Source organism: Globicephala melas, chromosome 7 (assembly GCF_963455315.2).
Source record: "Globicephala melas chromosome 7, mGloMel1.2, whole genome shotgun sequence".
In the NCBI taxonomy this organism is placed as follows: Eukaryota; Metazoa; Chordata; class Mammalia; order Artiodactyla; family Delphinidae; genus Globicephala; species Globicephala melas.
Genome location: NC_083320.1, coordinates 7,078,239 through 7,093,924, shown reverse-complemented (window position 1 = coordinate 7,093,924; position 15,686 = coordinate 7,078,239). Strand labels below are relative to the sequence as shown.

Genomic DNA, 15,686 nt, shown 5'->3' with positions numbered 1-15,686 from the left:
TATTAACTTAGTTTTCTTCATCGTGCCTCCAGTGAGTTAAGCATTGCTATCATCCCCAATTTAAAGATGCGTAAATTGAGGCAAAGCAAGCCTGAGTAACTTGCTTTCACACCTAGTAAACAATGGAGCCAGAGTCAAACTTGCGAATCTATATCAAGAGCCTGCGGCCTTTATTTTTCAAGGCTCAAGATATTTCAAAATTTTTCTTACATTTTGAAAGAATCTCAAAAGTTGTAAGTACAGTACAGTACAAAGTACAGTACAAAGAACGTTTTTCTCTTTTTAACTTTTACTGAACTATTGGAGGGTCAGTTGTTGACCGATGTCCCATCACCCCCAAATACTGTTTAGTCTGTATTTTCTACAACCAAGGACCAGCTCCTATATAACCAAAATATCACCAAAATCAGAAAGTTAACTTGGATACACTATTGCCAACTAATGTTCAGACTCCATTCAGATTTCATCTGTTGTCCCAATAATGTCCTTCACGGCAGAAAGATCCAATCCAGACTCATCCAGTGTGTCTAGCTGTCTAGCTGCTTTGGTTTCCTTCAGGCTGGAATGGTTCCTCAGTCTTTGTCATTTGTAACCTTGACAATGATTTCAGGCCAATTATTCTGTAGACTCTTTCTTGATTTGGGTTTTCTGAGGTTTTCTATGATTAGATTCAGACTTTGCCCACCTTGTTTAGTTTGGCAGGTTTTTGAATTGTACCAAAATGAAATCACACTGTATGTATTCTCTGATCCCTCCCGAAGACAGATGCAGTTTACTGTTTGCTTGTATGTGCTCCACCCTGTCCGCGTGTTTTCTGGTTTCAGACTCGGCTCTTTTCCTCTATAGTATGAGGTGGCTGAGGCTTGGGAGGAGTGAGGATTTATTTACCCCAAACCACATGCTGGTATGAGGACAACCCAGGACTCAAGCCCCGCTCTGAACCTCTCTGATCTCTTGCCTGTATGAGGATCCTTCTGGGCCTCCTAAGGTCAGAGCAGGGCGGGTCTTGAAGGTGAGAGAAACAGGTTTCCTGGATCCACTGCCCCAGCTTCCACATCCTCCCCAGGGCCAGTCCAGGAGGTAAAATTTTTGAAATTAAGAATCCAAAAGAGGAACTTCCCTGGTGGTCCAGTGGCTAAGACTCCTTGCTCCCAGTGCAGGGAGCCCGGGTTCAATCTCTGGTCAGGGAACTAGATCTCACATGCTGCAACTGAGAGTCCGCATGCTGCGACTAAAGATCCCGCGTGCTGCAACTAAGACCCGAAGCAGCCAAATCAATTAATTCAAAAAAAGAAAAAAGAAAAGAATTCAAGGGCTTCCCTGGTGGTGCAGTGGTTAAGAATCCACCTGCCAATGCAGGGGACGTGAGTTCGAGCCCTGGTCCGGGAAGATCCCACATGCCGAGGAGCAGCTAGACCCGTGTGCCACAACTACCGAGCCTGCGCTCTAGAGCCCGCGAGCCACAACTACTGAAGCCCGCACGCCTAGAGCCCGTGCTCCACAACAAGAGAGGCCACCGAAATGGGAGGCCCGTGAACCGCCACGAAGAGGTAGCCCCCGCTGGCCGAAACTAGAGAAAAAGCCCGTGCACAGCAACAAAGACCCAACGCAGCCAAAAATAAATAAATTTTATAAATAAACAAATAAAAGAATTCTAAAGAATTAGAGAAAAATACAACCAATAAGATACAGATTTATGACAAACAAAAGAAACAGAAAAATTAACATTATGCATAAGGGGTAGAACCAATAAAATAATAATTTAAGAACAAAATTAAGTTATTGAAAAGTTATGGTTGTGAACAGTCAAGCAAACAAAACAAAAGGACATATAAAACATTATAGCTTAAAAAGAAATAAGAAATAAAGCAATAAGTTAAGACCTACAACCCCCCAGAAGCTTAGGGAGTTAAACAGTTAAGTTAAAAACAAAATAAAGTGGCGGGGTTCAGGGGAGGATTTGATACTAGAGCAAAGCCAGAAGCGCTGGATTTTATTAGTGGAAGTAATTATAAAGGTAAAATCTAAAGGAAAACATTTAAAAGGTGATTTAAATAGAGGGAGAATAAGAAGGAAGGTGAAGCCTAAAAATTAAAAGAATGATAGGTAAAATAAACTAGAATAACCCAATTAAGGCAAAAGTAACCTAAAAGGACAACTTAACAAGTCAGAAGATGTCAACAGCTTAAAACACCAAAGGTATAATTACGTAGGTAAAACCCATGCATCAGGGGCTTCACTGGCAGTCCAGTGGTTAAGACTCTGCACTTCCACTGCAGGGGGTGCAGGTTCAATTCCTGGTCAGGGAAATAAGATCCCGAAAGCAGCACGCCATGCAGGCAAGAAAAACAAACAAACACCTACGTGTCAAGCTCTGCCCCATGCCTATTATTATTACTATTATTGTTGTTTCAAATGTTAAAGGAGTTAGCAAGTCCAAGAGACTGTCCACTTAATCCCTTAAGATCTGAGTCGTTTGCAAGTTCCTGAGCCTTTGTCTGGTCACCTCTGGGCAGAACAGGAGGAGGGAGAGCTGGGGGTCATGCCCATCCCAAGGTCACCCTGAAAGAGCCACTTGCCCTGCAGCCCGTGTCAAGGCCTGGTGGGGAGGTGGGGAACACAGTCCTTCAACTTCCCAAAGGGAAGAAAAGTTTAGCACTGCTGAAAATAAGATAGAGCTGTCAAAAATATATGAAATTAGCTGCATAGTCACAGTTATATTTGTTCTGAGACAGTCTAAGAATAGAAACAATTTCAGAGACAGAACATCTAAACCTCTTCAGTCACCATGTCCAAGTGGCCTGAGATCCTTTGAGCGTGGCAGTGTCCTTAGTTCACGTTGCACAGAAGGGGTGGGCACTCCCGGGCTTAGCCAGTGCCCAGGTAGAGGGATTGCCGGAGAGGAAGTTAACTGATGATGCTCCGTTTGCATTTTTATTGTTGAGGGTACTGGGTCTCCTGTCTCACTGGAGGAGCTGGAGAAGTGGGTTATTTCCAGAAGGCAGCTGGGGCAGGCAAACCCTTCCGCATTAGAGCTGCTGCATTCCTGCCAGGACTGCAGTATTTACCTATCCCGGTGCCACTGTGACCTGGCTTTGTGAGAGCCTTGGTCTGAGCAGTCCTGGGCCACGACTGGACTAGTTTGCACAGGTGTGCCTTCAAAGGGTCGTCAAGTTCCCAGGCTGCAACCTCTGCCCAGGGAGCCTCCCTGCCTCTGCAAATACTGAGCACTCCTGGTGAGTCAGGCGTGTGCTAAGTGCTCAGGGGGAACAAAACTTGGCCTGGTCCTGCCTTCAGGGAGCCTGCAGTCGACGTCCCCTAGACCACCATGATCAGTGGTAGGGGTTGATGATTCTGCCCAACCTCCTGGAAAAGAGGACACAGGCAGGGGGATTGGGGTGGGGCCTGAAGGGCCTCTCTACTTCCACTCCTGCCTGTTTATTTTTGAAAAAATAAGCTCTCAAAAGATATAATAAGTCAACTTTTTATTATGGAAAATTTCAAACATACACTAAAGTAGACAGAAAAGTATAATGAACTACCCAAATACCTATCACCAGCTCAACAGTTAAAGACTCATGGCTTATCTTCTTTTTTTTTAAATAAATTTATTTATTGATTATTTACTTTTGGCTGGGTTGGCTCTTTGTTGCTGCAAGCAGGCTTTCTCTAGTTGCGGCGAGCGGGGGCTACTCTTTTTTTTTTTTTTTAGGGGGCCTACTCTTTGTTGCGGTGCGCGGGCTTCTCGTTGCGGTGGCCTCTCTTGTTGTGGAGCACGGGCTGTAGGCGCTCGGGCTTCAGTAGCTGTGGCACACGGGCTCAGCAGTTGTGGCACTCAGGCTCAGTAGTTGTGGCTCGTGGGGTCCAGAGCACAGGCTCAGTAGTTGTGGCGCACGGGCTTAGTTGCTCTGTGGCATGTGGGATCTTCACGGACCAGGGCTCGAACCCACGTCCCCTGCATTGGCAGGTGGATTCCCAACCACTGCGCCACCAGGGAAGTCCCTTTAACTTTTAAAATTTATTTATTTATTTTTGGCTGCGTTGGGTCTTCATTGCTGTGTGTGGGCTTTCTCTAGTTGCAGCAAGCGGGAGCTACTTTTCATTGCAGTGCGCGGGCTTCTCATTGTGGTGGCTTCTCTTTGTCTTGGAGCACAGGCTCTAGGCACACGGGCTTCAGTAGTTATGGCTCACAGGCTCTAGAGCGCAGACTCAGAAGTTGTGGTGCACGGGCTTAGTTGCTCTGCAGCATGTGGGTTCTTCCTGGACCAGAGCTTGAACCCGTGTCCCCTGCATTGGCAGGTGGATTCCTAACCACCTCATGGCTTATCTTCTTTCATCCCTACTCCTACCCACGCCTTCCTGGGCCTGCATTATTTTGAAGCGAATCCCAGACATCATATCCGTTTCATCCAAAATATTTCAGAATGTATCTCTAAAAGAAAAGGACTTTAAAATAGCATAATACCTTTAACATGCCTTAAAAAATTAATAATTTCTTAGTATCATCAAACATCTGATCCATGTTCAAATTTCCCTGATCGTCTTTGAAACGTTCCATTCCAGAAAAGGGACACAGTGTTTGTTTGAATCAGGATTCAAGTAAGGTCTATGTGTTGCAGTGGGTCGATGTTGCTTGAGAACCTTCGAATCGCTCCCTCACTTCCTTGTTTTTTCCTTGAGAACCTTTGAATTGCTACTTCACTTTCTCGTTTTCTCCTTGTACTATGTTGAGAAATTGCGTCACCGGTCTTGTCTGGATTTTGTTGATTGCGACTGCAGTGTGTTTTACTGGTTCCTCTCGCTCCTGTGTGTCTTATAAACTGGTAGCTCTAGAGGCTGATTAGAGTCAGGCTGCATTTCTTCAGCTCGTGTATTGCCCCAAATGACTGACTAATGGCAAAACCCAAAGCAGCTTCCTTGAATCAAAGAAGAGGCAGCCGCCAATCTGCAGTGACTCACATTTGTTTCTTGTGTTTACGGATTGTAAAGACTGTGAGGCTCTCCTAGTGACAACCCAAACTAGCATTTATGAACATCTGACAAGCTGCCCCCAGGGTTACAATACATGGAACTTGTATATTTCCATGGAAACATATACACTTTCCCATATGGAAACCAGTCCCTCCCTCGTATCAGCCTTCAAAGACTCACAGTGCCATGCACGAGCCTTTAATGGCAGTGAGGGATTTCATGGCAATGATCATTTTGGAGATGGATCCAGGGATAATAGTCACAATAGTTAATAATGAGGAAGGTTTGGCTGGAGCAAGTAGAGCAGAGCTGTTAACACGGAGTGAGGCTGCCCCTGGCTGCCCTGCGAGTGTTAACCCTCGGGTGACTCTAATGCTTAATACAGGCTGACAATCCTTGGAACAATTAGAAACTCCTGCGATTCCCTCAGGGCACTGCCAGGAAAAGACAAAGGCATTTTCAGTCGGAAGATCAGGGGACAAATATTTTAAGAAGCATCAGCCTGCTCATTTCATGCAGAAAAATTGCCCCATGTGAAAATTTATAATGTAGTTTAATTTTATATAGAAATGTCAATTCATCAAAGCACATGTTTGAGTTCTTTTCTCATATGTGTGTATTTATATTTATCAATTTGGTACTTTTATGATATGAAATGATTTCTGGGACATTACATCTATAGTAAAGACCTAACTTATAACATCTTGACTTGAGAGGACCCTTAAGGGACCAATCTGGTGACGGACTGGGAGTGCCTCTGGGCTTTGCCCACTGTGGGCAGCTTAACAGTAACACCCTCCTTCTCACAGCCAAGTTTACCCTGGCAATACCTCCATCCAGGGCAGCCTGGGAAGTGGGAGATGATGGGGTGTGGAGTCTAAGCCTCTGGGTTCCTGGTCTGGCTCTCTTACTGGCTGTGCCACCTCAGGCTACTTACTAACTTTGAGCCTTAGTTTTCCAATCTGTGAGATGGGAATAATGTAAGAGAATTTAAAGCGGTCGTACACATAAAGACCCTCAACAGACGTTAGTTCCCTTCCTGTGCTCCTCTTGCTAGCACATCTGTCTATAGTAATCGTGTTCCCCTCCTGCTGCACTGCCCAGCAGCACCATGAACCCCCTGCTTGTGGGCATATGGAAGAGGACTTGCAGGACACCCTTGGGTGAGCTGCAGACAATCCTAGAACCTCTGGGGATAGGCACTGACCACTAAGAAGAACATCACGTGCTTCATATCAGCACCACCCAAACTTCTAGAAAATGGAGGACTGGTTCCTTGGCCATCTGGGTCTCAGAAGACATTAATCCTCTAATCTAGCCTCCAGCCCCTACTGCTCTAACTTCCATTCTGCTGCTTCTCACCTCAGCCAAGACCCCTTTGGCATTCCCTCATGTGGGAAGCCCGGACTCTAATTACATGAGATACATTTTGGGTGCCTGGCTCTCCTTCACATACTTCTCAAAGATTCTCCCCAACACAGTTTCCTCTGAAGTGGGAATGACCTCATTAATCCTGCCTCCTGTTCTTTTAGCTGATTGGTCCAGAGCTAAACACCTGACCCAAGAATGGCCAACCAGAATTTTTTTCCTTAGAAATTCTGTCTTAGAGACACAAAAATCCACAATGGCTGTGGAGAGCCAAGCTGAAAGGTCATATCGGCTATGGCTGCCATTTTGGGTCATGTGCAATGTGACAAACAGGAGAAGCTGGTCTGAGAAGAGAGCAGGAGAATAAAGCAGTCCACAGAGCAGAGAGGAGTGGGCCCCATGGCCCCTGAGAAAAGGAGAAAGTGGCTCTCCTGATGGCTTTTCCCTTCCTGTAGAGTTGAGCTTCATCTCTTTTATTTGGTTTCTTTGGGATTCCAGCATCCTTACCACATGCCTCTTTTACTTGAACAAATTTGAGTAGGCTCTGATCTTTGCAATCAAAGCAACTGTGACCAGGGAATGAGATAAGGATTCCTACTCTCACTACTTCTTTCAATATCATAATGGAAGTCCTCACCAGTGCAATAAGACAAGAAAAAACAAATAGAAGGCATGATGATTGGAAAGAAAGAATTAAAACTATCTTTATTGACAGAAGACAGGATTGTGTGTGTGGAGAATCCAAAGGAATATACAAGCAGAACTACAGTTGAACTCATCAAGGTCACAGGATACTGGGCGAACATGCAGAAATTAATTGTATTTATACATACTACCAATAAACAATTGAAAAATGAAATTACAAAACACAGACATTTAAAACAGGATGAAAACCATTCAATGCATAGGAACAAATATAATGTGTAAATCTTCTATAGTATACTATAAAATTATTGCTGGATTAATTTAAGGAGTATCTAAATAAATGGAAAATTAGGACATGTTCATAGATTGGTACCTTAAATTGTTCAATCTTCAGGTGTCAATAATCTCCAAATTTGTCTATAGAGATAATGCAATCTTAACCAAAATCCTAGCAGACTTTTTTTCAGAATATAAATTGACAAACTGATTCTAAAATTTATATGGAAATGCAAAGGACTTAAAATAGCCAAGACAGTCTTAAAAAAGAACAAAGTAGGAGGGTTTACGCTACCAGATTTTAAAACTTAGCATAAAGCTACAGTATTTAAGCAGTGTAATATTGGCATAAGGAAAGACAATTAGATCAATGAAACGGAATAGAAGTCCAGAAAAGACCCGTGTGTCTGCAGTCAGTGGATTTTCGGAAAAACAAAATCAAAACCAAACAAAACACCAATGCAGTTCATCGGGGGAAACAGAAGGTCTTTTTAATAAATGATTGCAGAGCACCTGGATATCCATATGGACCATAGACCTACATGTGAAAGCTAAAAGTATAAAACATCCATACGAAAAGCATAGGACACTATCTTTGAAGTAGTCAAATCTTTCTTAGAATGGAAAAGGGCAAACAATAAAAGAAAAAAAAATTGATGTTAGTCTTTGTCAAAATTTCTGCTCTTTAAAAAACAGGAAAATTAAAAGACAAGCCACAGACTGGTAGAACATATTTGCAATTCATTTATCTGACCAAGGATTTGTGGTCAAGATACATAAGGAATCCTACAAATTAAAAAAATAATAATAAATGGGCAAAAGAGTTGAATAAGAACTTCACAGAAGAAGATACATGAATGGCCAACAAACATATGAAAAGGTACTCAACATCATGAGTCATTGGGGAAATGCAGATTAAAATCACAGTGAGAAACCACAATATATTAGAGTGGATACAGTTACAAAGATTGACAATTCCAAGCATTGGTGAGGATCTAGAGCAACCAGAACTTTGATATCTTGCTGATAGGAGTGTAAAGTAGCAGTGTAAAATAGTCAATCATTTTGAGAAATCACTTGACTGTTTCTAATAACATTAAATAAACACCTATCCTAAGACCCAACACTTCCACTCCTGAGTACACACTCTGGAGAAATGGGTACATACATCCACAAAAAGACTTGTCTAAGAACATTCGTGGCAACTTTATATTAGTTGAAACTAGAAATAATCCAAATAGTCATCAACAGAAGGATGGATAAGCAAATTGTGGTCATACTTCTCAGCAATAAAAAGAACAATCTGATAGACACACGTTGATGAATCTCAAATATCATGTTGAGCAAAGAGAGACACTATAGAAGACACACTGTGTGATCCCATTGTTATGAAGTTCATGAGAGCAAAATTAATCTAACGGTGATAGAAATCAGAAGATAGTTCTGTCTGAGAGGGATGGGTATTAATAGGAAAAGGGTCTTAGCTTCATGGCTAATGTTCTAGATATTGGTCTGGTTGATGGTCAAGTGGGTGTATATGTATGTAAACGTTCATGTCTGTGGAGTGAATTGTATCCACCCACCCCGACCCAAATTCATATGTTGAAGCCCTAACCCCCAGTGTGATGGTATTTGGAGATGGGGTCTTTGGGAGGGTGGGGCCCCACGAAGAGGAAAAGACCAGAGCTCACTTTCCCTCTCCACTGTGTGAAGACACAGCAAGAAGTGGCTGTCTGCGAGCCAGAACCCAACCATGCTGGTACCTTGATCTAGGACTTCTGGCCTCCAGAACTGTGAGAAACAAATTTCTGTTGTCTAAACATCAGTCTATGGTATTTTGTTATGACAGCCCAAGCTGACTAACGCATTCATCAAGCTATATATCCAAGATTTATACATCTTGTTGTAATGTAAAATTTCCTTTAATAAGTACTATTAAAATTGCCTTTATGAAAACATTTACTATAGTGACAATTGCAAAAAAGAGGGGTAAAATATTTGGGGCCCAGCATAACACTCTAGTCCTTCTTCAATTGCTTCCAGTCTTTGTACAATGTAGGGTTCTCTTTTTTTCCTTTTTTTGTGGGGGGGTGTGTCAAATTTAGATCAAAATCTTGCATTTATACACACAAATCAGCAAGGAGGTAGAGAATTATTTTCCTGGCTTAGAGCAAAGGGGATTTCAACAGGAATGGATGGCTAACAGCATTGGGAAAGTGACCATGGAAACTGAACAAGAGATGCTCAGAGTCAACCGTGGCACTTTACATGAGGCACACAGTATATAAAGATAGGGACACAAGAGATGTGGGCAAGAGCAGAGATTGAATTACTTTATACAAATAAAGATGTGAGCCTCTGCATGCCACGGTGCTGGTGAAATGAGGAGTAGTGAGTGGAAGGGGATGGATGGCACTCACCAACAGTACCGCAGGTGTCTCATGTCAAGCAAATATGGATGTGGTGGTTCATTAACTGTCGAATGGTAACGTTTCCCAGGAGAAACTCATATTTGGAACTTTACCTATAAAAGCAGTAACTCAAAGCTGTGGGAGCCTGACAGCCCAGCAGGAGGTTTTGACTAGAAAGCTTTTCCATAAGTATGTTGTGACCTGCCTGACCATGGAAATCCAGGTCAGAAAACATAATAGAAACAAGTGTCACATTGGGACTCCTGAGACTGACCTAGATATGCTCCCCCAAACCTCTGTCCTCACTAAGCCCAAGACGGAAGGAAGCACAGGCGACTTCTGTGAGCCAGACTGACTCAGTGGGGAGCAGACAGAAAGGGCTCTCATCTTCCCCTCGACTCCCCACTTCAGCCTGCTCTGTGAGTTGGTACTGCCTGCCCAGCCTTGGGTGAAATCTCACATGCAAAGTTTTTCCAGTCACTCTTAGCTTATAAACAAATGGCCACTTTTGCTGGGTATAAAAAGTGCACCTGAAAGCTATTTCAAAACTCCAACTCCTTCCCATCCAGGCCTCCCACAGCTGGGAAGCCTCTGCTTCATGCTCTGTCTTCTCCCTGTCCCCTTCGCTGCACTTTGGGCCCTCAGAGTGGGGCAATTGTAGGGGCTCCTCGGAGATACCTTGCCAGGGGTCTCTGACTGCAGTTTTGGGGCATGTGCAAAGCTATCAAGCTGGCCACTTATGACGCCCCACGTTTCTGCAGCCACTTTCTGGTCCACCTGGCCCCTAGCAGGAAGTCTTTTGGGTGGAGTTCTTTTTTTCTTTTTTTTTGCGGTACGCAGGCCTCTCACTGTTGTGGCCTCTCCCGTTGCAGAGCACAGGCTCCAGACACGCAGGCTCAGCGGCCGTGGCTCACGGGCCCAGCCGCCCTGCAGCACGTGGGATCTTCCCAGACCGGGGCACGAACCCGTGTCCCCTGCATCAGCAGGCTGACTCTCAACCGCTGCGCCACCAGGGAAGCCCAAACATAACTTTTGTATGCACTGGGAAACCAAAAAATTCATGCTACTTGCTCTGCTGCAAGATTCACTTTACTGTGATGATCTGGAACCAAACCCTCAACATCTCTGAAGTCTGCCTGTATTGTTAAGTAGGTTTCGAGATGGCATGTATATAAGATCCCATTTTATGAAAAGAAAATATGCATAAAACATATAGAAAAAAAGACAAAACATTTACAACACATAAAAACCTCTGGGTGGTGGTGATGCAGTGATTTTTCTTTTCTACTTCTTCATGTGTTTAGTATCTAAAGTTTCCTAGTTTTGTGACAGGAGAGTAAAAGTGGAGCTATTTATTTTTTTTAAGGAAATTGTGGAGTTTTTTTTTTTTTTTTTAAACTGACGCACTACTCAGAGCTTTGAGGGCGATTTATTTATTTATTTTTAATAGATCTTTACTGGAGTATAATTGCTTCACAATACTTGTTAGTTTCTGTTGTACAACAAAGTGAATCAGCCATACGCATACATATATCCCCATATCCCCACCCTCTTGAGCCTCCCTCCCACCCTCCCTATCCCACCTCTCTAGGTCATGTATGCAATGGAATATTAAAAGCCATAAAAAGAAATGAAATAGAGTTATTTGTAGTGAGGTGGATGGACCTAGAGTCTGTCATACAGAGTGAAGTAGGTCAGAAAGAGAAAAACAAATACCTTATGCTAACGCATATATATGGAATCTAAAAAAAAAATGGAGTTTTTTAAAACATGAACAACTGAAAATTATTATTATTTTTTAAACACAAGACACCCTTGTAGCCCCGTTAAGACTCTGCAGAACGACCCTTGTGACATTGTTTCATGAACCAACCCCTCATGATTTGTTGTCTCTCACCTTGCTCTCTTGGCTCCTAGGTCTGTCCGTGTCGGTATTCTCCAGGGTCGAGTTCTGCTCTGGGGGAAATTCAAGTTCAGGGGCTCATTTACAGAGTTCCCATTTTCCAGTGAATCTGTGACATGTGAGAAATGTAGGGAGTTAGGAATGTGCATCTCATCTCCCCTTTTCAGGCAATTCTCTCTATGAGACTAGGTCAGTAGCAACTGTCACCCTGAGAGGAGAAGGAAGTGGAGTGAAGAGGGGTGTCCTTCCTCTCATGCCCCCGAAGGGGAATTTGCCACTTTTTGTGCTGTATTCAGTGACCTGCAATGCCATCACAATGAAAATCGTAATTATGGTACAAGAGACTTCATAGCCACACATATATCCGTACACACATCCATCCATACGTGCATGTATAGCGGAAAAAAGAAAATCAGAAACGAGCTTGAAAACTTGGATACAAACCTGGTTGATGTCTTAGAGGACAATAGAACCATAACCACTGGTGTTGTCATTTCTACTGGACGAAAATCATTTGCAACTTATCAGTCTTTTAACATCTAACTTTACAATTTCTGAGTCCTAATAGATATTAAATAATAAGTCACCTGCCCTAGAGTGTCAGATCAACCGTAGGTGGCGTTGTTAGTTAATGTTCTCGTATGACTTTGAAAGGACACCCCTTAGCAGATGAGATGGGGACTGTCCTCACTTTCCAGACCCAGATCACAAACCGTGAACCCAGAGCGCCAGCCTTCTTTCCTTGTGAGGGGTGGACGGGAGAAGCCCGGTGCTGGGTGGCCTCCTCAGCAGAACAGTGTTTTCTCCTTGGACCCTGGATCAGGGGATGCTGGGCTGTCCTGAGAGTTAACTCCAGGGAGCTAAAATAAGGAAGTCACTTTACAAATAAAACTGCGAGTCTGATGAGAGTATTTATGGTCTGAACATAAATGGCATCTTGATAAATGGCTGTGGCAGGACATGCTGTGGCCGTGTGTCTACACTGGCGTCAGCAGCCTCCACTCATCTCGGAGGCAACAAACTTGAGGCTGTCTCCCCATCAACCCCGTTTCCCTCTCCAGCCTCATCTCAGACAGAGCCCCACACCCACCTTTTCTCCTGCTCAGAAAGTCCCCCACCCCGGCTTTGGGCAGCTGATTCTGCTCTTCTCTCTGCTTTCAACGCTGTAACCCTGCAAGGTCCGATGGGGTAGCCGCTAGCCACGTGGGGCTATCACACACTTGAAATGTGGCTCATGTGACTAGAGTGAATTCTTCATTTTTTTAAAACTTAAGTTAATTTAAATGTAAAAACTGATAGTGTCATTATTAGAAATCTTTTGAGGTTATTTGGAGTAATCTGGGGATTGTTTCTACTTTGATTAACTTTTCTGGCTGTACATTCAATAACTTCTTTGGCTGTAAACTACTTCTTTGCACATTTTATGAAGTCTAAATCCAGATCAAGAATTGCCCCTGAAAATTGAGTGTGCAAATTGAGAGAGACTACAAATGTAAAATACCGAACAGATTTCGAAAACAGTACCACAAAAAGACTGTAAAATGTCTTATTAGTAATTTTTATATCGATTACTGACGATAGGATAAAATTATAATATTTTGGATGTATTGGGTTAAATAGAATGCATTGTTAAAATTAAGTTTACTCATTTCTGTTTACTTTTTAATTTAAAAAGTTTTAAACGACGTATGTGGCTTGCATTACATTTCTGCTGGACAGAGCTGCTCTGACCCCCTTCTCCATCAGCACAGGTTCTGGGACTAGAAGAATCTGAACTCTAGATCAAGCCATACCACTCACTAGCTGTGCGATTTGGGGTAAGTGACTCTGTTTCTCAGGGCCTTCGTTATTTTTTTTAATCTGTAAAATGGGTATGGTAAGAACTGCCTTGAAATGCCTGCCTATCTTAGCCAATAAGTACCCACAAGCGCTCAGCCAAGTTAGCTGCTGCTCTTTCTGGCCACGTCCTAATGCATCCTTCAGGGCTTACCTAACATATCATCTTCTTTGGGGGAATCATTCCTAACCCTTCCAGAGGGTCTAGTTTAAAGCCTTTACCTCTCTTATAAACTTTGCCGCATTGCTTGCAGTAAAATGACATCATTACAATATTTGGGGTTTCTTAAGGGCAGAGAGTCCCACTTATTCACGTGTGTGTACTTTTAACTCTTATGGAAATTTTCAAACATACACAGAAGTTGAGAGAGTAATATACTGTACCAACCACCCTGCTCCCATGACTATAGTATTCCCATTGTTGTATTTCTCTGGCTTCGCACGGTACTCAACCCAAAATTCTATGTTTGTGGTAGGTGGCAGACAACCACGCTTTCTTTGCTGCTCCTCGCATCAAGCAGTGGAGTTGATTTCTCCATCTGCTTTTATCTGGACTGGACCTGTGAGCTGCTTGGGCAGAGAGAATGTGGTAGAAGTGACTGTGCAGGCTCTGACCCCGGGTCTCAAGACCTGGAGGCTTCTGTTCCTGCTTTCTGGGAGCCCTGCTGCCATGTGAACAAGCCCGAGCTAGCCTCCTGGAGAATGGGCCACACGTGGAGCAGAGACAGACAGTCCAGGTGAGGCCCTCGTGGACCAACCAGCTCACTAGCGGCCAGAGAGGCCGTCCTTGACCTTCCAACCCCAGATCAGCCACCAACTCACTGCAGAGGTCAGACAAAGTGGCCCAGACAGAGGAGCCACCCAATCAACCCCCAGAATCAAGAGAAATAACAAATATTTTTGTCCCGTCTCTATGTTTTAAGAGTGGTTTAACATGTGGCAAAAGGCTACTAGATAGAGTTTAATGAAAGTTTTTGAACCAGTTAATGTCTCCCCAGCACACACGGGGCAGCGTGCTATCTGTCCAGTGACAGCTGCCGTACCCCAGGGGCTAAGAAACTGTCACACGGTCCACAATCCCGGCCTGCTGCCCGCTCAGCCACGTGGGCAAGTCACAGGGGAAGGAGACTCAGCTCTGACAACCCCCGTTTGTAAACGTTTCTGGTCCTACTCTGCTCAACAGATGTGCTTTGAGCAGATGAAATGTCCTAGGAACTGGTTTAAAAGATTAAGGGATCCTGCTGCAAAGCTATTGCCACGGTATTAATCTCTCATATTTTCAGGACAACAGAAACTCTAGCTATCATGGTGATGGTGAGAGAACAGGATAGAACCTCATGTTAGGAGAGAAACTCGTGTTCCCAGATATCCTTACACATAGACAACTGCAAGTCTCCCTTCTAGAATGCATGGAATCTGGGGGGTTTGCTGAGCCCTGGAACAAGACGGCTCTTTTAATAGAAGCCAGTCTTACTGTATCACTTGGGTCAACACTTTCTCCTGAAGTATCCACATCATCTTATTGGGGGAATTTGAAATCTTTGGATAAGGGCTTCAAAATGTTCCACCTTATTGAACCTGTCCTTGTTCATTTTCAGTGCCTTTTATTCTCCTTTCATTTAAGTGGGCCTTTCAGCCCCAGTGACTCCAACTGGATGTCAAGGAGCAGCTGTGACAGTCGTCCCCGGTACTGACCTGCCAGGTGTCCGCAGTTCTGTTCGGGAGTGCCTCTGGCTTTGCCTTTGCTTCTGTGTCTCACGGTGCGATTGAAGATGGAGTTTCTCTGGATAGGGATGTAGTAATGGGGTGCTTTGTCTTGCATCTCCTGGTCGGCATGGGGCGTCCCCTCTTCTGAGAGGACCTCAGGTCTCACACTGGCCAGCTCACCAATCTCCCACGAACCACTCACTGATTTCTTCTGGGGCTTTCCCAAATCCGCAGAGTCCCTGGTCTCCATGGAAATAAGTCCAATTGTTTCTCAGCAGAATGACTGGAGAACAATAACCGCTCTCAATCGTCCCTGGTTTTGAGTGCTCTAGAATCGAAAGAGAACAGTTTTCAGTCACTGTCATCAGGCTAAAGATGCCATTCAGAGTATGGAATTCCACTCGCATTCAGATTTGAGGAAATTTGAAATAATCTCTGCATCCTGGCGACCACATCTTTGTCAATGAAAATTAACCACTGCAATTTGGATGCATTCGTGTATCATTTTATAATTGAGGTTTGTTAATTCTATTCAGAGGCAACACTTGTGGGGAAGATGCTGAAAGTGG

General features: G+C 43.8%; 1 long non-coding RNA gene across 1 annotated transcript; it reads left to right on the top strand.

Annotated features, from left to right (window-relative positions):
* The first annotated feature begins 13,257 nt into the window (after positions 1 to 13,257).
* Positions 13,258 to 15,459, top strand: LOC132597588 (uncharacterized). Its single transcript, XR_009564505.1, has 3 exons — positions 13,258 to 13,391; positions 13,887 to 14,147; positions 15,009 to 15,459. It is a non-coding gene; the product is annotated as an uncharacterized lncRNA (long non-coding RNA).
* Positions 15,460 to 15,686: the final 227 nt, after the last annotated feature.